At 37.3% G+C, this 24,494-nt stretch overlaps 1 long non-coding RNA gene across 1 annotated transcript; it reads left to right on the top strand.

Moving 5' to 3' along the window:
- The first annotated feature begins 4,411 nt into the window (after positions 1 to 4,411).
- Positions 4,412 to 23,877, top strand: LOC127181054 (uncharacterized). Its single transcript, XR_007829726.1, has 3 exons — positions 4,412 to 4,505; positions 18,472 to 18,557; positions 21,774 to 23,877. It is a non-coding gene; the product is annotated as an uncharacterized LOC127181054 (long non-coding RNA).
- The last annotated feature ends 617 nt before the right edge of the window (positions 23,878 to 24,494 follow it).

The raw sequence follows: 24,494 nt of genomic DNA, 5'->3' as shown, positions 1-24,494 counted from the left end.
ATTTTAAAAAGGTAGTGTTTGTTACAAGTTAGAAAATAAAAGAGTCGAACATCTTACGCTGATCTAAAACAAAAAAAAAAGTATCAGACGATAGTTGTCAAATTCTATGTTGGACTTTTAAAAAAGTTAGGTTTTTTTTACTCATACAAGAGTTAAAGTAAAAGAAAAGAAAAAGAGTCGAGCATCTTACGTTGATCTAAAACAAAAAAGTATCAGACACGTCTTGTGAAATAGCATATGGTAGTTGTCAAAAATGTTGCACTTTTTAAAAAGGTACAAGGATACAAGTGTTAAAGTAAAAGAAAAGAAAAAAAGAGTCGAGCATCTTACGTTGATCTAAAACAAAAAAGTATCAGATGCGATCGTTAAGCAACAGCATAAGATACTTGTCAAAATCTATGTTGTAGTCTAGCATTACAATTTTAAAAAGGTAGTGTTAGTTACAAGTTAGAAAATAAAAAGTGTCGAACATCTTACGCTGATCTAAAACAAACAAAAATATAAGTATCAGACACATTCTTGTAAAATAGCATACGATAGTTGTCAAAATCTGTTACACTTAAAAAAAGGTAGAGTTTTTTACTGATACAAGAGTTAAAGTAAAATAAAAAAAAGAGTCGAGCATCTTACGTTGATCTAAAACAAAAAAGTATCCGACACATCTTGTAAAACAGCATATGGTAGTTGTCAAAATCTATGTTGTAGTCTAACATTACAACTTTAAAAAGGTAGAGTTTTTACTGATACAAGAGTTAAAGTAAAAGAAAAGAAAAAGAGTCAAACATCTTACACTGTTCAGCGAAAATACATCCTCTCTCCTTGCTGCCTAACTCAAAATGAAGTTACGGGTGCAGCGATCAAACCCCGCCCCCTAACACAAACCTTAACACCATAAGCAGAGGCCAACACAAAGATTCAAATGTATGATAAAAGAATTAAACAAAATAAACTTTTCAAAATAATAAAAAAAAAGACTTTTATTAAACTGTCACCCATCCCCTCAGCGGGACGCCTAAGTTTACTTCACCATATTACAAATAGATCCTAAACTTATCATGACAAAACTGTAAATCGTTGGAAAGGTCTAAGACTCCTAAATAGATATTTGGCCACTGTTTGTGCTACAAATTATGCAGAAAAAGTAATAGATTAATTTATGACAAGAGTGCATCTCAAAAATATACATCATAACAGGAGTTCTGACCTTTGTCACAAAAAAAAAAAAAAAAAAAACTTTCTTTGTTGTTTTAGAAATCGTAAGAAATTATATATCAATTGAAAACTTTTGGTCTCAAAATGTATCTTTTGAAAACCATTTTAAAATCAGACATTGCATTACCATGGAAAATGTACATCAAAGTCATATTACAAAATGTTTTCGTTCATGAATTATAAAAATATAAGTTTGGATAGTGCATTTTCACGTCTCTGTTCAGTTAAAGTGACAGTTAAAGGGTTAATAAATCTATGACATTTCTTAATTGATGAAAGCATTCTTCCTGTTTTAATATTAATACAAGTAGTTTTTCATTTTAAAGATCATACCAGTTTCCTTTCAAACAAACTTCTCCTAATCCACAGGAAATTTATTCTTTATTTTTTAGTTTATTTTATTTAGTTATTCACACTCCATTAATTTAATTTATTTATTCACTCTTTGATTTTTATCAGTCTTAGAACTTACAGCCTGTTATATCAGTTGAAACGCACTTATGTATGTACATGTAGGTAGTTAAAATATCAAGGTGAATGCAAATGTTTCGTTCCACGCTACACATTAAAAACAAGAGAGGATTTTCTTCCCGTAAGACTTGTGGACTGGTAGTTAAAACACACGTTCACGCGCATGTAGTTAATCGTCTAAACTTAACAACATCACACGAAATGTAAAAATCTTGTATCACACAGCCTAATAAAACAGAGAGGTTGGTGAATGGGGTCTACGAACGTCAATGCATGTCTTATCAGATCAGCCAATGTTGTAAAACTCTAAAGATGGTTTCTGGGGGTTTGCGACTCATTTACAGTCTAATTGAGGGGATCTGGCATTTTTAACTTTTGTGGGGGTGTGTCAGGTAAAATTAAAGGGAGTAAAGTTCAGTGAACAAAACAGATATTTTCTCTAAGATGTTCAGTGGTCAAAAGGGTATCTATTCCAACCATTTATGGTATACACCTGTGAGTGCAGCTGGTGTTGTGAACTTTGCCAAAAAGTTCAGTAGGTCAATCTTTTTTAAAAGTGCAACATAGATTTTGACATCTATTGTCTGATACTTTTTTTATTTTTTTTTATTTTAGATCAGCGTAAGATGTTCGACTCTTTATTTTCTAACTTGTAACAAACACTACCTTTTTAAAATTGTAATGCTAGACTACAACATATCGTTCATATCTTTTGCTTACTATGTGGCATCACAATTATGCTAACAATAAATTTTAGCCTTTAGAAGCTAATTTAGCCAAAGGTCATTACTTAAAACGTAAGGCTATGCCAGCTCAAGTAGTGAAGCACAGGGCACAAACAAACGCGGAGTTAGTTGTAACAGACATGGTTTAAATATTTCCACATATGCTAGCATAATTAAATTTACATTATTTACTAGTTGCCATAACAACACTATACAGAGAAAAAAAGTGCACCAAAATTCAAAAGCCTTTTGAAGATATTGCTGAATATATATTTTACTATAGTAAAAGTACATTTCTGGCTGACATAAATTTTTCATTACAGTTTTTAGTATTATTTTAAAATAAGACAAATCTGCTATTATTTTAATCTACAATCTGTTATTTATCAGTTTAGGTAGTTTATTAATGCTTAGCAAACAAGCAGAAGACACAAACCAGTTTTAAATTCCAGTCGTGTTGATGGGGATTGTTGTGTGTTACAATCCGCTATTATTAAACTATGCTATTCTATGACATTAGCAATGTCATTTTCACTATTTACATTTATGGATTTTAATAAGAAACCACAAGAAACAGGTGAATAAAGACTGACAATCAATGTTTAATGTTCAGAAATTATTTGAAGAAATGTAAAGTATTTTTGGCTTGTTTATGTGTTTCGAGGTCTATGAGAGCAGTGTTTGGAGGGAGGGGAGTCTCTGAATGTGTTTCATCTATTTGCGCACATTGTTTTGAACTATACTGTGTAGCTGTGTTTTGCGATCAGGGCTGTCCCACCATGGTTGTGATGTGTTCATTGTGAAACTCAAAAAATTTTATAATTTTTTAATTCTTAAAAAACAGCATTATTTTATTTGAAAAAGTTATTAATTTTATTTTATTGCCAAAAATTTTAGTTTGTCGTGTATATTTTTTCATTCGATCAGATAACATTTTAAGCTTTCATATGGTCATGTTACAAGGTGCCCCTCACACGTTACAATGTACCCTACCTACAGGGCATGTTGTCACACTTTACTTCCTTTTGAGTTACATAACAAAAAAACGTATACACTGTAATTATGAAACAAAGTGACATATTTGCACTAGACAGGTGTGAAATTAACATGGATAAAAAATTACACTCTGAGCCCCACATCGATTTACACAAACTGAGAAATTCAAAAAGTATTAGGTTGTGCCCCACGCTCCCCTACACATAGACATGCTAAGTTACTAGGTAAATAAGCTTCTTGTGTTTCTTAGCCCACATTGTGAGTGAATGCACTTGATGGCTTGATGTTGGCAAAATGCCCAGATACAAAGAGCAGTCCTCTGGCATAATACCTTTTAGCCAAACTAGACCCGGAACACAGCTATGTGGTTTACCAGCTGTGTATGCACAGTTGTAGATATATAATTTATAGCAGTTAAAGGTAATTTATCATACAGTTTAGCAGCATTTCAATAGTAATCAGTGCGCCAACTGATGTACATGTATTTAGCAATTCTTAAAATAAATATAAAGTTTTCCATTCTAGTCATACATAGCGTTGTGATGTCTAAACTCACTTGTAGCATTTAATATTACTAAATCTATTGTTTAGTGTTTTATTATTTCGTTATTAAAGCAGCACAGTACCTTATCTTTAACATAATATTGAATTGTAATATTGGTACATCCCTATTTATTCTGGAACTGGGCCTGACTGAAGGCCAGTGTGAGACTTATGTTCAGTAACTTTAAGTAAAAAATACATTAACTCTTAAAGGTTTTGTTGCTGTTGATAATCTAATATAATGATTTTCATTTCAGCTTTTCTTGACCGAAAAAGAAAACAAGGGACCATTCAGAAAAGTAAAACAGATAATAAGATTTTAAGGAAGTGGTCTTGTGAATCCTATGAAGTTCGCAAATATAAACACGCAGGGCAGGGCTCTCTACTTCTCTTACGCTTTTTTCCCCATATTCCCTCCCCTCTCCTGCTAGTTTTTCATCATGATTTTCCAGTCTTTGTATCTGCTGCAGAAGAAGAACTGCATATCGCAAGGCAGTCATCCCAAAATCAGAGTCTGCATTTTAGAGACTATATTAAGAAGACACCAGGTTTAATCAAGTAAGTCTTGCAGAATGCAATTTTTGTTTGAATATTTTACTTTGTGTCATTGAAGTCCTTGTCTTGTGTTATTTAGTGACAGGATTAACGTAAATTGTGTTCCACTTAAGTCAGATTAATGCGGCACGAACATTGCTTGTTTTTTTTTTGGTTTTGTTTTGTTTTTTGGTTTTGTTTGTTTGTTTTTTCCTGTAAGAAACGTAAGCTTTCTGAAAGAAAATTAAAATGGTCTAAAAATGAAAACACTACAGATATCAGAGTTCCCCACATGGGAAACTGGAGAAATGCATTCATTTCAGTGAAATAATTAGTGACTAAGGGCACTCTTGTAATTTAAAACCCTTAACTTTCCACCTCCAACACAATAATTTCTCTCTTATTCTATCACTCTCAGGCTTAGTCCTCTGGACACACATCAAATCACTCATTTTACACACCCATTTCAACACTGCAGATGCTTATACATCCCACTGAATAGGCGGAGCAGCTAAAATCTTACAGAATATTATAAGCCTGAAAATGTCTAACCACTGGGAGCTGAAAGAAAATATAAATGTGCACTGCATTTTTATTCCAGCTCATTTTTTTTCCCTCACAGTATGTTGATGTATGATTTATGATAACATTTACTTATTGTCTTTCTCATTCTGTTATGTAGTTATGCCTAATTCAGTTAAAGCTTGACTAAATAAATGTAAAGCAAAGCAGCAAAGAGTACCAAAAGAAACAGTGAGACAAGAGAGCAGCAAAGTGCATACACTGACACCCTGGCAACCCTCAGTTCACTGGGGTTTAAAATTAGCTGGTGATCTTTCATTGTTTTCAGATGAATTGAATGGGCTCTTGTTTAATGCCAGCCAGACAACAGTAGAAACAATGACAAAGACCGGATGTTGGATTCTGATCTTTATCATGTTTACATTAGGTCTTGTTGGGAGGAAACTTTTGGAATTCTGTCAGTGTACAATAAGTTTTGCTTGAAAAGTCTGAAATTACTGGCCAACTCCAGAAATCAGAGAGGAAAAAGAGGTAATTTTCTGTCACACCCTGAACCAGAATTGCATTTACTGTCATGACCAAAAATATTGGCACCTTTGCAATTCTGTCAGAAAATGTAACCCTTCTCTTAGAAAATTGTTGCAGTTGCAAATGTTTTGGTACTCACTGGTACTCATTGGTACTTTTTTTTTTTGCATTGGGACAACACACACACACAAAATAAATGAATAAATAAATAAATAAATCTGAAGACAAGTCAAATCTGATACAACTACTCACAGAAGGAATTGTTACACCTAAGTTTATTACACCTCTCTACTGGAATTTTAGACCACTCTTCTTTTGCAAACTACTCCAGGTCATTCAGATTGCTGTTTTGAGATTTCTCCACAGGTGTTCTATGGGATTCAGATCTGGACTCATTGCTGGCCATTTCAGAACTCTCCAGAGCTTTGTTTGTAACCATTTCTGAGTGCTTTTTGAAGTGTGTTTCGGGTCATTGTCCTGCTGGAAGACCCATGACCTCTGGTGGAGACGTAGCTTTCTGACACTGGCCACTACATTGTGCCCCAAAATTCTTTGGTAATCATCAAATTTCATGATCCCGTTCACACAGTCAAGGCATCCAGTGCCAGAAGCAGCAAAGCAACCCCAAAACATCTTTGAACCTCCACCATGTGTGACTGTATGGACTATGTTCTTTTCTTTGAAGGCCTCATTTCTTTTTCTGTAAACAGTGCCATGATGTCCTTTACCAAAAACTCTACTTTTGTCTAAACTGTCCACAGTATGTTCTTCCAGAAGTATTGTGGTTTTGTTACGCAAGTTTTGGCAAACTCCAATCTTGCTTTTTCATGCCTTTGTGTCAGCAGTGGTGTCCTCCTGGGTCTCCAACCATAGCGTCCCTTTACATTCAGATGGCAACAGACAGTGCGAGCTGACACTGTTGTATTCTCTGTCTGCAGATCAGCTTGAATTTGTTTGGAAGTTAATTGGGGTTCTTTATCCACCGTTCGAACAATCCTTAGTTGTAATTTTTCATTAATTTTGATCTTCCGTCCACGTCCAGGGAGGTTAGCTACAGTGCCATGAGCAGTGGACACAGGAACATTAGGAACATCTCTGGAGATGGACTTGTAGCATTGAGATTGTCCATGTTTTTCCACAATTTTTCTCTCAAATCCACAACTCTTCAGCTCTACACTTCTTTCTTTTCTCATTGCTCAGTGTGACACACAACACAAAGGTTGAGTCAACTTTTCTCCATTTTAACTGGTTGAAAGTGTGATTACTACATCTCACTTTGCCCACACCTGTTACTTGCCACAGGTGTGTCTAAATACAAATTACAGAAGAATCACATGCTTGAAAAGCAATTATTTCTTACAGTTTTGACAAGGTGCCAATCATTTTGTCCAGTGTATTTTTGAGTTGTGTGTGAAATTTTATCAAGTTCGTCTTTTGTTCTCTGTTTTTTCATGTTGTGCAGCGCAAACAAAAACAATAAGCATGTGAATACCAAAACATTTGCAACTGCAACAATTTTCTATTATTCTTAACAGAATAAGATTGCATTCTGTCAAAGCTAGGTCATTTTGAAACTGTAGCATCTCAGCTTAATGTTGTGCATTACATGTATTTCAGTTTACAGTTAAATGAAACACATCCCACTACAACCCTGTTGGTATATCCTTTTAGGCAGTGAAAGCTCAGCATTTATTTTCAAGCTGTATTTCAGTTGATGCTTACCGCTCCTTCCAGATATGAAAGTCAGATATGAGTCTTTGTATTTATATATCAGCAGACTCGCTTTCGTGTCACGCTCAGTGGAAAGTGGAGACTCCATCCTAAGGCAGTCTAGGTGATTTGCAGTTGATTCAGCAAAGCACATGTAGATCTGTTTACCTTGCAGGTGTCTTCCCACTGCCCTCTATGGTATTCCCTGGTATTGTACGGAAAGTGAACGGAGTGAAGTAATGCCCTAAGTGCCAAGCTTCTGACAGTTTAAAGGGGTGAATACTGCACTTTAACGGAAAAGTTAATTCCTGACAATGCTAGATAACAATAAGTTTAAAAATGCTGATTGAGAAATATCTTTGGCTTTTTTGTTCAGCATGTTCAGAGTTTTAATTTATTTTTGCAAATGAGAAAACGCTTACTGGATTATATTCTATTATAATGGCTAATTGCATATTATTTCCTCTAGGAACGTTAAAACATTGTTTCATTTTTGTGTATTTTATGGCAATGCTAATCCATAAAAGTCTGGGCCAGAGTAATGACTCAAGTCCTGCTCTGGGAGTGACATTGTCTATGGTGATGATTACAGCCTTACTGATGTAACAATAGGGAGGAGGACAATCTGCTATTGCCTCAAGCATGATCCTAATGCAATATCACTTGTTTTCTGTGCCAGATTGCTCTAAAGCTGTTTATTTTTTTAGAGATGACGTGATGTGATACACCCACGTACCTCGTAATTTTTTCATTAGTGTTGATAGAGCAAGGAGAAGGGGGTGAAGGTGAAACTTAAGTTAAAGTAAAGAAGTATGGGCTCAACCATGTATTTAAGTAAAAGTACCCATTACTACTGCCTGTTTTAGTGAGGCTAGGGCCGTGCAAAATAAGAAAAAGGCTCTCTCTTGAACTGCACCTTCACTTCCACTTTCCTTTTAAGTCTCTTAATTTTCCGTGGTATCTCTCTGCATTTCACTTTGTGTGTGTTTGCTTTTTTCCACTAATTTTCTTGTACCTGTCACTTTTCCCATCAGGCATTTACTGTTATTAGCAGAACTGTCTCCAACTTGTTGCAAAACAACCACCTCATTATATTCAGTACAGCATATGGTGCAACAGGCATGTTGCCATTATCCACATAATCGTTAGCTTTAACAAAACGTTTTTTTTTTTTTTTTTTTTTTTTTTTTAAATAGCAAAATCTAAATACAGCGCATAAAATATGGTTAAGCCTGTCACGATTATTAAATAACCGCCCGATCGTGGTTATTTCATCTAACCGTGGTCAATTCAGACAACCGCGATTATTGTTCCCTTTTGCGTCATACTCCGGGGTTCCCTTAGGCACGTGTGCACATGCACACTATTCAAAACGGCGCTTACAGAGGACATGCAAAAATAAATGTGTTTATATTTAGATAGAATTGAACATATAAATTGCACTGCATGCTAGCTTGCTTACTGTACCCAAGAGCATAATTTATTGAACCTATAAGGAACTATGCTTCTAACCACAGGTCGAGAGCTGTAGTTCTCCGTCCTTTTTATCCACATTAGGCTCGTTTGAGATGAGCAAATTCTGCACAGAATCGATCACCGGTGATCGAGATGTATGCCGGTTAGAAATGTATCCGAGTTACATCCACCTTGCTCTGATGTCATGCTGACGTGTGTCAAAAAACTTGCGCGATGACGAGGCGGCTGTGTCAGATTGTGCGGTCGGACGCAGTAGCTCTCCACCGACTGCGCTGACCAAAAGCACGATGGGAAATGCCTGGATGACGACACAGCTCATTGGTTCAGACAACCGTGATGTTGCCCTTCTTTTCTAAAATATTTTATTTTGTAATCTAATATTATGTGGTTATGTGTTTAAATTATGCATGAATATTTCCAAACACTATGCCAGTGCGATCTCTGCGTGAGATATGTGATTGTTGTCATATTTCTATAAGAATCTAAAATACACGTTTGTATGAAAGTAAAAATGGTTGATAAATGGCCTTTTATATGGAATTAAATAGCAAACACTTTGAGTATTTTGTTCATCATATTTATTTTTTTATATAAAAACAACAGAGCTGAAATTATATCATGTTTATTAGCAACACAGCATGTGAGTGTGATATCCGCCTTTAATCTTGTAGGTATCTGTTCTGCTTCGAGAGGTCAGAACTGTCTGTCTTGACTGCACTTATTTCACTCCTCCCCTCACTGCAGCTGCCTACTCTCGCCTACACTTCAGGCGAGGCAAGGCACATCTCAAACCAGCCTATTAGTTCAACAATGTAGGGCCGTTGTTAATGACGTCACCGAGTAATAATTTATGCTATTTAACTTATTAGAGCTCTCTAAAATGCAGCTATATTAAACATGGCATCTGATGACTATTTTTTGTTCCATGTAATTTCGCTTTATTTGATGTTTTTGTAAGGATCCATCTACCGGCCCAAACACAGAGTCCAGTGGCCTGGTTGACTGTTTAATGCATGTTCGGTCTTTTCACAGCGCTTCTGCAAAGTTCACTTAATCCATCAGGATTTAGCTTCAATTTTAATCTAGCTCCATGTTTAATCTGACTCCAATTCCGTGTGATCATTAAAATTTAACAGTTTACTCTAATTTACACTGATTACAAATATTGATTATGTAATAATTTAGATATTTGATTATTCTGGAAATCCTATACTTTCAATTATTCGTTGATTGGGGACCTTATGTCTCTTTTGAGTCTGGCGTGGCCAGCGCCAATCTCACGGTCACAAAAACTCCAGTCTGATGTTTAGTCAGAGGTCTGTATGTGACTGATACCCTTTTTGACAGCCGCCAACTGCTTGCCTTCACAAAAAGTGTAGTTTACTTTAGTCTTCTCCTGTACAACTTTCTAACATCAGTGATAGACAGAAATCAGGAGGTCTCCAGGTGAAGTGCCAACTACTTCATTCAGTCCTGTGCCTGCAGTTTGCTCTATCCTGGCCATAATTTGCGGTAACAAAAGCCTCCTCACAATTTACTAGTAATAATGATTTCAGAAGAGATCAGAATAAATCAAATTAACATTTTATTTGTCAGGTAAAAATGTATCATGGCAGTTACATAATTAAACAACGACAATCCATTTCAGAATTAAATTTAGTTCTAATTCAAATAAATACATAACATCAATTACTCAAAGATAAATCTAAGAGTGGGAGACTGTAAACCCAAACGTTCAAAATACTTAAATAGATTAAGTACAGTAAACTTCATTTTCAAAAAAAGTTCTACTAACTTAGATATTTTGAGTTCCTGTGGCTTTTTTTTTAGTTTTTAAGTAAATAAAACATATTTTTTTAATTAATCTGAGCTACCTGTTGATGAATGAGGCGCCACTTAAATGTATCATTTTACTCTACTTATTTTTTTAATTGTTTCAACATTAGTGCGAGCCACTGATGTGACTTTTGAGTTTATCAGGATTGATAGAATATATTACTCGACGAAGTTTCAAAGCAGTAGGTGGCAGTAACAAGCTTCAGAAGAAGCTCCCGCCTGGTGAAGGCGCCGGCGGGAATCGACTTTAGTGATGGGAAGTTCGGATCATTTTACCGACTCGGACCTTTGAGTCTCGTTCAGCAAAATGAACGAATCTTTTTTCGAGTCATTTCGTTCATTTTAGCAAAATATAATTGAAATGTTACCTGTTACCTCCCTAACACATCTACTTCTTACACAAACGTTGATCACACTTAAAACAAAACAAAACTATAATGCTATAAGAAACTATAAGTATATAATTAAGTATAATAAATATATAAGTATATAAATATAATTCATTGTTTACCTGGGTCTTTAGTCTATGATTCGCTCACCTCGCCTCTTATCTGACAAGTTTTCGGGTTTGAGTCGTTCGTTCATCACCTGACAGCCCAGCTAACCAACCTCTGAGCCGGAAAAAGAATTGATTAGTTCATCTCTCGAGTCTTCGGGTTTGAGTCGTTCGTTCATCACGTGACAGCCCTATAAGGTGAATGAACGACTCTAAAAACCAGAAGGCTCGAAACAGGTAAACTAATTCCAGTACAGAACCTAATAAGATGTTGCGCATGCGCGACTGAATGAATCACTCCCTGAGACGACTCGTTCGTCCCGAGTCACATTAAAGATTCGTTCAAAATGAACGAATCGTTCAAGAACGACCCATCACTAATCTACTTTAAGGAAGACGCTTACTGAATCTGCAGCAAGTTGGATCTGTGCTCTTAACTTTTCGACGATAATCATCACGGGTCTCAAAGTAATATGTATTTTTAAATGTGTTTTAAGAGGGCTTTTTAAAAAATGTGGCAGTTTGTAGTCTTTTTTATGGAGTAATTGTAGACTTGCCATGGTATACTGTAAACACGGTTATATTCGGTGCAAGGAGGAATACTGCTATGAAATTGTATGCCGTTTTAAAGGGGAAATAGGAATTAAAATTACATGACAGCGGTTGTACATCTATTAATGTTTTTTTTTTTTTTTTTTTTTTTTTTTTACATCTATTAATGTGCTAACGAATAGAGCTCGGGAGTTTACGTCACTGTGCATTGCATTCTGGGTAGTCGCCGCCATGTTATAGGACACGCTAAATAGCGTACAATGACAATAAATACAAATCACTAGAGGAAAAAATGACTGTATTTGCGTTAATATTTTTAAGAGCTGCTTGCACTTGCTTAGAATAAATGTACTAATATTTGAATACATTGCGTTCATTCGAGCACTGAGTCGTGTGGCCAGAACACGACACGTACACACTCACAGAAATCATACGGCCGCCTTCTACGGTACCACACGCAGGACCCAATTAATTTCTCTTTTGCAGTTTTTAATAACTAGGTGACACTGATATATCTGCCAGATAAAATAAACACACTATAGGTTGATCTCAGCCAGTTGGTCTTGTAAGTGAACCACCGCTCTGTACATTTTGTGTGTATCTCAGATGTCTGTTCTATTCAAAAGTAAGTGCCCCGCGAACTCGAGATATTCCGCCCTGATTACAGTTCGAAGACAGCGTGTATGTTCCATTCAATGAGCATTAAAGTGTGCAAGACATGAATTTAAATTGCATTTATTTACAGGGGTATATTGTGTCACACATCTCTAAGTTTCGTCTGTGTGTGAAGACTATGCAGGCGGTGGTGTAGCGCAAATCCAAGAATGAATATTCCTAAGTAAACTTAAACTGATTTCCACTGCTCAGAGAGTGGGGAGCAATGAACATTGTTTAGGGACCATGTTAATCGCAACACAGTTCAGTCGTGGAGCTCTCTTTGGACTAGCTGGTTGTCTGAATCAGGTTAAATAAGAGAGCCATGCAATATGGCAGTTCATGTCACAGCAAGCGTTCTCCATTCTAATGTGTTTTTAAATGTACAATATCAATTTTAACATCTACCTCCACTATTTCTCAGTCTAGACTGTAGCGTTCGTGTCCGAATGTCCCAGAATGCCATGCGTTGCTGACGTCATGTTCCCATTCTCTATACATTTAAGTATCATATAGTCGCCCGAAGGTCATGATATAAGTGTATGAGAGTGCAAATATGAGCGACGAGTGAACAGTCTTTAGTTGAAAGAGCCATTTGAGGTGAAGCTGCTAGAAAAGAAACGTTTCATATAACGTTACTCAAATGACGTTAAACGATGTCCATTTCAGTTTAGTCCAGTTAATGTATAATGTCTTGTCTCGTGTTTACCAGAACAGAAGCGTATAACTTAGCAGCAGCTTCTTTTCTATTTACTCTGTCATTTAGAAGGCGGGAGTTCCATTACTAGACCGTTGCAGTTTTACTGTACTGTACATTCACAGTAACAGGAGTGACACGTAAAAGTGGCACATGCATTTGTAAATTCAATTGAAAATGGTCTGTTTTGATGTTTGATACTGCAAATAGGTATTTCTTTGTTTAATTAATTTATTATTCTATATATTGCATGCTGGTTTGTAGTGCAGATATAGTTTTACCCTAGATTGCCTGTAGTAGCTATTGAAGTCTCTCACATTTAAAAAAAAAAAAAAAAAAAAAAAATTCATGGAGGATTAAATTTTGACATTTTATTTTCTTTCAGGTTAGGCACCAGCATGATTTGGCAGTGTAAGTTGTGTTTAAGTTGTGTAAATTGTGTTTGCCTTCTGCACATGTGTCCTCTCTTGCTGTTGTAAACAACAATGGCATCAGTTCACACGTGATTTTCTACAGATTTTTTTAAACAGTACTTTTCAAAAGTATTGAAACATTATGATGATTTATGATTTTTTAATGTTTTAAAGAAGTATATTCTGTTCACCAAGGCTGCATTTATTTGATCAAATATACAGTAATAGTGTGAAATGTTACAATTTGGATTAACTATTTTCTTTTTAAATATGTTAAAATGTAATTGATTGCTGTGATCAAAGCTGAATTTTCTGCATCATTACTCCAGTCTTTAGTGTCACATGATTCTTCAGAAATCATTCTAATATACAAATTTTCTGTAATAATGCAGAAGTTTCAGCTTTGCTTCACAGCAATAAATTACATTTTAAAATGTCTTTTACAAACATTTTAAAGTTATTTTTAAAACTCTTTGACACTATTAATGTTTTTACTGTGTTTTTGAGCACATAAATGCAGCCTTGGTGAGCTGAAGAGTCTTCTTTGTGAACATTTACAAATTGTAATGTTTACAAACTAGACAAGTACTGTATGTCATTATGTGAGTAATGTAGTAAATAATGTTTAGTGTTACAGACAGTGTTGGGAAGGTTACTTTGGAAATGTAATAGGTTACAAATTACAAGTTACTTGATATAAAATGTAATAAGTAGTGTAACTTTTCAATTACTTTATTAAAGTAATGTAACTTATTACTTTTAATTACTTTTTGATTACTTTTCTAAATTTCAAATTTTTTCAACTGTTAATCATTTTGAAACATTTAAAGCAGCAGAGTTAACCTTACAGTAGCACTCAACACTGATTACTGTCAGACTTTCAAAATCCTTTATTACTTGAATTAAAATTATAATAAGTAAGGGATAATATACATCTTTATTTTGCGATAACAACTGGCTGAATGTACATTATCCCACTTATTACACAGCTGCTTGATAGATTATTAGATGTTTTGTGTCAAAATTATTAGACACGAAACACTGATCTTGAGTTGAAATATTTGAACGCAAAGCTTCCATGAAGAAATCAAGTGGCTAGTTCAAACTAGACATTTTAGGAATACAGTGCAGTCATACCAGTTTTCTTACACAACATTTCACCACATAAATTATTAAGTAGTAGTACTAGTTTGTTAGTTATCTTATTATCCATTACAATGTACAAAAAAAAAATGGCAGCAGCTGCGTTTGTATGAAACAGTAGAGCAAGTCCACAATACCAGGATGACAGAATTAAGAAACTGTCTACATAATATTGAATTAAGCTTTAATATGTTATTAGCTAACAAAACGCAAAGCTTCCGCCAAAAATTATCAAGCATATAGCACTGACTTTTTTTTTACTTATATTTTCTGGCTTTTATGCCTTTTATTGTGATAGGAAAGTAGAAAGATGACAGGAAAGAGCTGGGAGGAGAGAGAGGGGAGTGGGATCGGCAAAGGATCTCGAGACGGGAATCGAACTCGGGTCACCGTGAGTGCAGTTGTGCTATATGTCATAACAAGATCATAATATAAATAACATTATAACAAGAAATAGCTATGATACTGGGTTTTAAATCAAATGTTTTCATAGTTATGACAGAAAACACTAGCATCTAACAATGCCTTGGAAAAAACAATCTTAAAAAATAAAGTTTATGCATAAACCCAAATAGGAAATAAAACCGTTATCGAATAAGCATGTGTCCTGTTCTGTGTCCTAAACTACTGAAACATTGGTGTCTCATTTTAGAGCAGCCAATGCAATTTAAAAGAAGTTAATTAAATCTGTAAGTGGGGGTGGGTGTGTGAAAAAATTCATATGTAATCCCCATTGTAATCACTGGCATTTTTCAGAAGTAACTGTAATTTAATTACATATTTTTTCTCAGTAACTGTAACTAATTACAATTACATTTATTTTGTAATTAAATTACGTAATTCCGTTATATGTAACTAGTTACTCCCCAACACTGGTTACGGATCTGGTCGGTGAGCTGCGGACCGCGCACCACCAGATGTCCCTCACCCCTTGTTTTCACGCACGGACTGTTATACCACACCCCGGACTACATTCCCCATCAGCCACTGCTCTTATCACCTGCGCCAATCAGAGACAGTATTTAAACCCCGGTCTTCCTGTCAGTCACTGCCGAGTATTGAATTGTCTTAGCATTCATACAAAGCGTTATCCTTGTAATCCTGTGTCTAGTTTCCGTTTGTTTTGCCTTGTTTTTTCCCTGCCTTGTGACCTAGCCTATTTATTTCGTTTTGTCAGTCTCGCTGCCTGCCTTTTAAAACCTCTCGCCTGTCTTATCGGATTACTCTTTGCCTAGCCCTTCACGGATAACGTTCGCCGCTGGATTGACCCACGCCTGTCGCAGATTACTCCTTGTCTCGCCGTCCACATACCTGACTGCCATTGTTTGACCCTGCCTGCCTTGACCATGTCTATGTTTCGTCCATTAAATAAAAGTATGCAGATGGATCCGCTCGTCTCTCGTCTCTCTGTTACAGAATACTCGGCCAATAAAGGATCCAGCAACTTTTCATCCGGACACCACACAGGTATGGACACTGCAAGACGGTTGTTAGCCCTCGGGCAGGGCACATGATCGCTCGAGGGCTACATTCAAGAATATCTGGACATTGCACACTTTTCACATCTTCCGGACTGTGTTTTAATAGACTTTTTCATAGAAGGAATAAATCAGCTATTAAAATCAAAACTCCGTCACGAGGGTCCGCGTTCATCATTCTGTCAATTTCTGGACTTTGCCCTGTGGTGTGGGCTTGCGGTTTACTGTGGGGGTCGCGGAGGAGGAACACGACAATGCGGTAATGGCGGCCGCGCATCCCACTCATGTAATGGCGGCGACAGCGGGGCCCGTGCACAAAATGGCGGCTGCGCCGGAGCGCGTTCATACAATGGCGGCGACGGCAGAACCTGTTTACAAAATGGCGGCGAAAACGGAGCTCTGTCACGTCACAGCTGCCATACCCGAGTCAAGTCAAGTTGCAGCTGCGTTTCCTGAGTCAAGTCAAGGTTCCGAGTCAAGTCAAGTTGCAGCTGTGTTTCCCGAGTCAAGTCAAGTTTCTAAGTCCAGTCAAGGTGCAGCTGTGTTTCCTGAGTTCAGTCAAGTTGCAGCTGTGCTTCCTGAGTCAAGTAAAGTCACAGCTGCCACCCCAGAGTCAAGCAAGATTACAGCTATTGTTACAGTGTCAAGTCGAGCTACGGCGGTTGCTCCAGTTAAGTTAAGTCAAGCCACATCTGCTTTAGTAAGGTCAAGCCACAGCTGTTCCAGCAAGGTAAAGTCAAGTGAAGCCACAACTGGTCTTAGTGAGCCGAGTCAAGTCACAGTCGATCTTCACGAATCAAGTCAAGTCACTATTGATCTTCACAAGCCAAGTCACCGCAGGACTTCATGTATCAAGTCAAGTCACTACTGAACTTCACAAACCAAGTCAAGTCTCAGTTGATCTCCAAGAGCCAAGTCACGTCTCGTCTGTCCGTCCAGAGCAAAGTCATGTCACGTCTGTCCGTCCAGAGCAAAGTCATGTCACGTCTGTCCATCCAGAACAAAGTCACGTCACGTCTGTCTGTCCAGAGCCAGGTCACGTTTCATCTGTCTGTTCAGAGCCCCGTTACATCCCCACTGTCTGTCCAGAGTTTCGTCATGACACGCTTGATCGACAAGAGTCAAGTCAAGTCTCGTCTGACGGCCGAGAGCTTGGCCATGTCTCGCCTGACGGCCCAGAGCCTCGCCATGTCTCGTCCAACACCCCAAGGGTATGGCCTGTCATGATGGCCAGCGTACTGGACCCATCACTGGTGTCAGTGCGGGCAGCCAGCCTCCCAGTGACATCGGCACCTTCTAAACCCACCAGTAAAGAGACCCTGCCACCCGCTGCTGCTCTTCCCTTAATGGCAGTTGCCATTTGGTGTGTGTGGGCTGCACACTGTGCTCCTGAGGTCACGTCTGTTCACAAGTCAGCTCCTGAGGTCACGCCTGTTCACAAGTCAGCTCCTGAGGTCACGTCTGATCACAAGCCTGCTCCAGAGCTCCCGTCTGATCACAAGCCTGCTCCAGAACCTGGAGGGCCATGGCGCCTCCAGCTCCGCCCTGGAGGGCCCCGGCACCTCCTGCTCCGCCCTGGAGGGCCCCGGCGCCTCCTGCTCTGCCTCCTGTTCCGCCCTGGAGGGCCCCGGCGCCTCCTGCTCTGCCTCCGGCTCCGCCCTGGAGGGCCCCGGCGCCTCCTGCTCTGCCTCCTGTTCCGCCCTGGAGGGCCCCTGCGCCTCCTGCTCTGCCCTGGTGGACTCTGGCTCCGCTTGGGTGGGCTCCTGCCCTGCCGGTTCCGCCTCAGTCACTGGGTCCTCCGCACGGACCTGGCCCTCCGGCCCTTGCCCTGTCTCACCCCTGCCCCACCGCTCCCCTGGACTATGGTTCGTTTGGAGCGTCTGGAAGCCGCTCTTTGGGGAGAGGCTATGTTACGGATCTGGTCGGTGAGCTGCGGACCACTCACCACCAGATATCGCTCACCCCTTGTTTTCACGCACGGACTGTTATATCACACCCCGGACTACATTCCCCATCAGCCACTGCTCTTATCACCTGCGCCAATCAGAGACAGTATTTAAACCCCGGTCTTCCTGTCAGTCACTGCCGAGTATTGAATTGTCTTAACATTCATACAAAGCGTTATCCTTGTAATCCTGTGTCTAGTTTCTGTTTGTTTTGCCTTGTTTTTTCCCTGCCTTGTGACCTAGCCTAGTTATTTCGTTTTGTCAGTGTCGCTGCCTGCCTTTTAAAACCTCTCGCCTGTCTTATCGGATTACTCTTTGCCTAGCCCTTCACGGATAACGTTCGCCGCTGGATTGACCCACGCCTGTCGCAGATTACTCCTTGTCTCGCCGTCCACATACCTGACTGCCATTGTTTGACCCTCCCTGCCTTGACCATGTCTATGTCTTGTCCATTAAATACAAGTATGCAGATGGATCCGCTCGTCTCTCGTCTCTCTGTTACATTTAGTTTCTTACACAGACCAATTGTTTTGTTTCAGAAGACCTCATTACATCGCCAAGCACCAGTGGACCACAAAGGGTGTTAGTGACCAAGGGATCATGGGTCTTTAGTGTTTTACTAAAGGTAAGTTTCTAACTTTTATTTAAGGAACTAGGCTTTTTTTTTTAGGCTTTGAGTTTGTCTTATTGGTTTCTGGATGTTTAAGTTTAATGTACAACTAGATAAAAAAGTTTGTCAAGACAAACTTTAAGTTGGCTTGAGAAAGCCGGAACAGAAAGTTTTAAAAAGTTTGAAAAGTTTAAGAAGTTTTAAAAAATTTTAAGTTTGATGGTTTTCAGTCTGAAGTAGTTTAAATTCTAAAGTAGTTTTAAAAAGTTAATGTTTGGATGTTTTGAAGGCAATACAGTCTGTATTACAGTCAGAGATAGAAATGGTATTAGCATGTTGCTAGCATGACTGTAGCATGATTAGCATGCCGTTAGCATGTTATTAGCATGATTAGCAAGTTACTAGCATGTTACTAGCATGATTAGCAAGTTACTAGCATGTTGGTAGCATGTTTCTAGCATGTCTAGCAAGTTACTAACATGTTGTTAGCAAGATTAGCAAGTTACTAGCATTTTACTAGCATGGTGCTAACATAATTAGCAAGCTACTAGCATGTTGTTAGCATGATTAGCAAGTTACTAGCATGATTAGCAAGTTGCTAGCATGTTTCTAGCAAGATTAGCAAGTTAGTAGCATGTTGTTAGCATGATTGTAGCATGATTAGCATGTCATTGGCATGTTATTAGCATGATTAGCAAGTTACTAGCATGTTGTTAGCATGTTTCTAGCATGACTAGAAACATGGCTTTCTCAAACCAACTTAATGATCATGTACATTTGTGCTCATAAGTTTACATACCCCTTGCAGAATATGTAAAATGTTAGTTTTATAAAAATTGAATATATAGTTGTATAAAATTTTATTAGTTTAATCATTTAGTACTGACCTGAATAAGCTATTTCACAAAAAAAATATGTTTATTTAAACTCCACAGGACCAAATAATGACTGAATTTATAAAAATGATTCCATTCAGAAGTTTATACACGCTTGTATCTTAATACTGTGTGTTGTTTCCTGGATGATCCATGACTGTTTTTATGATAGTTGTTTATGAGTCCTTTGTTTGTCCTGAGCAGTTCATCTGCCTGCTGTTCGTCAGAAAAATCCTTCAGGTCCTGCACATTATTTTGTTTTCCAGCAGCTTTTCAAAAAGTGACTGTATAATTTGAGATCCATCTTTTCCCACTGAGGACAACTGAGGAACTCATACATAACTATTACAAAAGATGAGAACATTCACTGATGCTCAAGAAAGCACCACAACGCAATAAGAAGCTGTCACAGTTATGTCAGTTCTGTTTTGGTTTCTTCCATTGTCTCCCCCTGTCAATCTGTTTGTTTTGGTTGATTCCTCGTTAGCGTCATCCCTTTCACCTGTCTGTAATTATTAGTTACCCTTTATAAGTCTGTTTGTATTTTGAGTTCTCTGTCGGTCCTTGATGTTGTTTGGTGTTTGTGGATGTTTTGCTCTGTTCCTTCCTGTTCCTGCTTAATTCGTTTTTATATTTATATTAAAGGATATATCGGATTTATATTAAAGTGTTTGTTTGTATTGTATCTCGTTTCCCGTCTCGTCCGTCCAGCACGACACGTAACAGAAGCATTTGAATTGGATAATCAGAGTAAATTGTACTTACATTGTCTTCTGGGAGAAATGTAAATATTTATATACCTTCTGAAGTACAATTCTAAATGGAAAAAAAAATCTGCAAACAAGAAAAATGTACACATTCAAAACATTCCTGTTCAAAAGTTTACACCACCTGGCTCTTAATGCATTGTGTTGCCTTCTTAAGTATCAGTAAATGTTTTCACCTTTTGTAATAGTTATGTATGAATCCCTCAGTTGTTCTCACTGTAAACAGATGGATCTCAAAATCATACAGTCACATCTGGAAAGTGTTCAAATATGTAGAAGATGCTGGAAAACCAAATAATGTGCAGGAGCTGGAGGATTTTCTGAAGAACAGCAGGCAGATGAACTGCTCAGGACATTAACTCATGAACAACCGTTGCGAAAGATAAAAAAAGTCATGGGGGAAATCATCCAGGAAATGACACACAGTGTTAAGATTCAAGGGTTTGTAAACTTTTGAATGGGGTAATTTAAATTAGATATTATTTTGTCTATATAAACATCCGTAGTGTTAAACTGTTTATTCAGGACAGTACTAAATAAAAATAGCATACAGTTTTGATGATCCCTCTTATTTTGTTAAAATCAGCATTTAACTTGTTCTGCAAGGGGTATGTAAATTTATGAGCACAAGTATATATGACATTTCCACCAGCATTCAGTATGGGATTTGTCTGTTTGATTAATATGAAGTGGGCCATTTTTCTTTAAATGTTCTGCATAGCAAAGTGTTATCATTACATTTGTACTACTTAAACTTTTCAACCCAGCACTTGCTCTGATTCCTAACCTTGCTTTCTGGCCTAAACAAATTTAACATGATTGTACTAAAAGGATTAGTTCACTTCCAGAATCACAAGTTACTGGTAATTTACTCACCCCTATGTCAGCCAAGATGTTCATGTCTTTCTTTCTTCAGTCAAAAAGAAATGAATGTTTTTGAGGAAAACATTCCAGGATTTTTCTCCATACAGTGGAATTCAGTGGTGGTCAGTGGACTGATTAAAAATTATCGTTTTTTTTATTATTATTTTTTTTTAAATTATTTTTATAAAGTGAACTATTCCTTTAACAGTATCTTTTATTTCATGAATCATTAAATTCTGCAATCTTCAAGTGATTAGCATATACTTACCTTTCTGCTGAACCAACAGTATTTAATTGAACAGATATGAATTATAAAAATGGGTTAAAAAATGTACTTGATTGACTTGAGCGAGCTCTTGTCACATTATATTTGATAATACCCAAAATCAACTGCGGGCAGCAGATCATTTTCTTATTTAGCGCACAAACTCTGGAACAATCTACCTAACACTGTTCGGGAGGCAGACACACTCTGTCTAGATCTAGATTAAATCTAGATTAAAGACCCATCTCTTTAACCTGGCTTACACATAACGCATTAACACAATTCTATAATTCAAATCTGTTAAAGTATTGTTAGGCTGCATTAATTAGGTCAACCGGAGCCAGGAACACTTCCCATAGCACCTGATGTACTCGTTGCATCATAAGAAGAATGGCATCTACGCTAATATTAGTCTGTTTCTGTTTCTACGCTAATATTTTTTTCTACTTCTAATTCTGAGGTCACCGGAGCCACCAGATCCAGTCTGTACCCAGCCTAGATAGTGGATCAGCATCTTGAGACGACCTCTACAGCCCTAAATGTCAGCGGGGACCACGTCAACTTGAGCCTCAGAGGTGGATCATCAGTGAAGAACTTGTCACCTGGACCCAGATAAGTCCTTGAGGGTGCTTTTGCTTGAACCCCTGTAGAATCGGGCCTGGGCTTGGCTAAACGCTCCAAACTGCAACACAGCTGACATCAGGGATTCTCTTATCTTCTTATCTTCTGAATGAGTGACACTTGTCTGCACAATTACTGTCTGCTCTAATTTTTGGCATTATATATGCACACAGCCTTATCACTAACAGCAGTTATTGAATGTAAACCTGTAAAAAGAAATAATTTTGTAAAATGTTTACATTTTGTACTTTTATTGTTGCTGCTGTCTTACATTTACTTACTTGTTGTTAGTGATCAAGGCCCTTAAGTGCAATTAAGGGCAAAAAGCTTTTGTTTTAAAAGGTTAAAAAAGACTTATTTCATTTATCGAGATGTTTTGTTTTTGTGATATTGTGGAAAATGTTGTTTGTTTGTATTTTTTTAAATTCTACAGTGTGTAGAAATTCATTTTCCACAATAAACAATATATTGTTGTATTTTATTGTTGTGTTAAATGGAAGAGGTTAAGAAAATTATTTTCAATAAAAGTCATTACTTTAGTTTTTGAGTTACATGTACTCAATGTTTTTAAGGCAATCGGTTACCATAAAATTAAAAAGTTTTGAGCCACATGATTTTGAGTATTGTGTAATTAAAGTATTTGAGTTAACTGCTACTAAGTAATATTGAGTTAAGTAATACTCATATTTTCTGAGTTTATATAACTTAATTTTTATAAGTACTGTTAACTTAATACAATGGCACAAATTATTAAAAACTCATAATAATAAGTCATAATAACTTAAAATATTTGAGTAGACCCAGTGAAAAAAAATTTAAGTAAACAACAATCAAAAACTACAAGTAGTATGTAATAGAAACTTTTAACTTCTGAGAACTTATTATTTTAATCGGTTGCCTTAATTTTTTTGAGTTCTGTTAACTTATCGGGGTTTACAGTGTACCTGACCATAGAGAGATACACAGCAGCATGTGAGAGATTTGCAGCATGCCAGAGCCTCTCACACACAGTGTGGGGGTTCTTCTGAATACAGAATCTTCCAGTAGTGTTTTGTCACTTCGCTTTTATACCCAGACCAAAACAAACAAATCTTCCAATCAGTTGTAAAAACATAAAGACCTTTTGGTTTGTCAGGAGATCTTGTGATCCAGCGTCACACCTGGCTGGAGATTCTCACCCAACCCTAAGGGGAGAACACACCCCTCAGCAGCAAAACACAATTCAACAAAAGTTTTCAATCTTTCTCATATATAAGTGACTGCTGTAAAATTGAGACCATTTTACATTTTGCATGGAGACCTTTAGAATGATATCAAACATGAAAGGGAAAAATGAACATATTCACAAGATATGTTATGGTTCCTGTAGCCATTTATGCGCATGCACACTATTCAAAAGCGTTGCTTTATTAAGAAGAAAATGCAAGAAGCAATTTTTAAGGTACAGCAATGGGCAGATAAATGGGCTTTTAAAGGAGTCATACTAAGTTTACTTTTACATGTTTTTTAAACATCAATGTGTGTTGCTAGTGTATGTAAAAATCTACCCTGTAATGGTAAAAATCCATGCAGTGGTTTTTAATTAATCTGTAAAAAATAATATCCCCTTTTTCAAATCGAGCCATTCTCAGATGCCTGTCATTGTTGCGTCACACCCACAGAGGCCGCTCCAACGATAGCTGATTGACATTAGCATCTTACCTCTGATCAGTTGTAACAGTCCAACCTTTATGTTTTGATGGATGTAAGTTAAACAAGAATTGAGCGATTGAGGTGTTGTGTTGCTGGATGTAATAATGAACATAGTGGTTGTCATTTACTCCCGAAATCTGAGCTGCTGAAGATGCAGTGGATTACATTTGTTTGTGAAGGGAATGCACCTCCTGATCTACATATATCCATCTATGTTCACGCAAATCATCCGTGATCCAGCTTCACTTACAGCAGAAGTGAGTATAAGGGTTTTTTATGAATCTTTGCGCTCGCTCTTCCTAATAATATGCTAGTTAGCAAGTTTAGTGGCTAAACGTGGCTAAATGCAGCTAAAGTAAACAGGCTCATCAATCCACAGAAAGAAGAGAGGGGCAGGGTGAGCAGAGCTCATTTGCATTTAAAATAGCCTCAACCAGAATGGGATGATTTTTGAAGAGCAAATTTTGGCAAGGTAAAAAGTGTGTTGTTTTAAACTACCATTGAGAATTTTTAACCAAAGTATATTATAGACTTTTTGTTAAGACCCTAAAGAATCATATCAACTTTTGGAAAACTGGCATCCGATGACCCCTTTAAACTATTGATAACTAAAACACAAGTTATTTGTTTTTCGAGAAGAGATAAGGAAATATCGCTTAAGCTGTATGGCCAAACACTTGAGCAAGTCAAAACTGTTAGATTTCTTAAAATCCACCTAGATGAAAAGTTAACTTGGAAACAGCATATAGAGAAAATAAAAGGAAAAACCAAAAAAGTTAACATCTTTTGAGATGTTTAGCTGGAAAAGACTAGGGAGCAACTAGAACTGTAACGGAGTGAGTGAGGCGAGAGGCGAGCGGATCCATGT

The sequence above is a fragment of the Labeo rohita genome, chromosome 18, assembly GCF_022985175.1.
Source record: "Labeo rohita strain BAU-BD-2019 chromosome 18, IGBB_LRoh.1.0, whole genome shotgun sequence".
Taxonomy (NCBI): Eukaryota; Metazoa; Chordata; class Actinopteri; order Cypriniformes; family Cyprinidae; genus Labeo; species Labeo rohita.
This window is presented reverse-complemented; position numbering and strand designations above follow the sequence as displayed.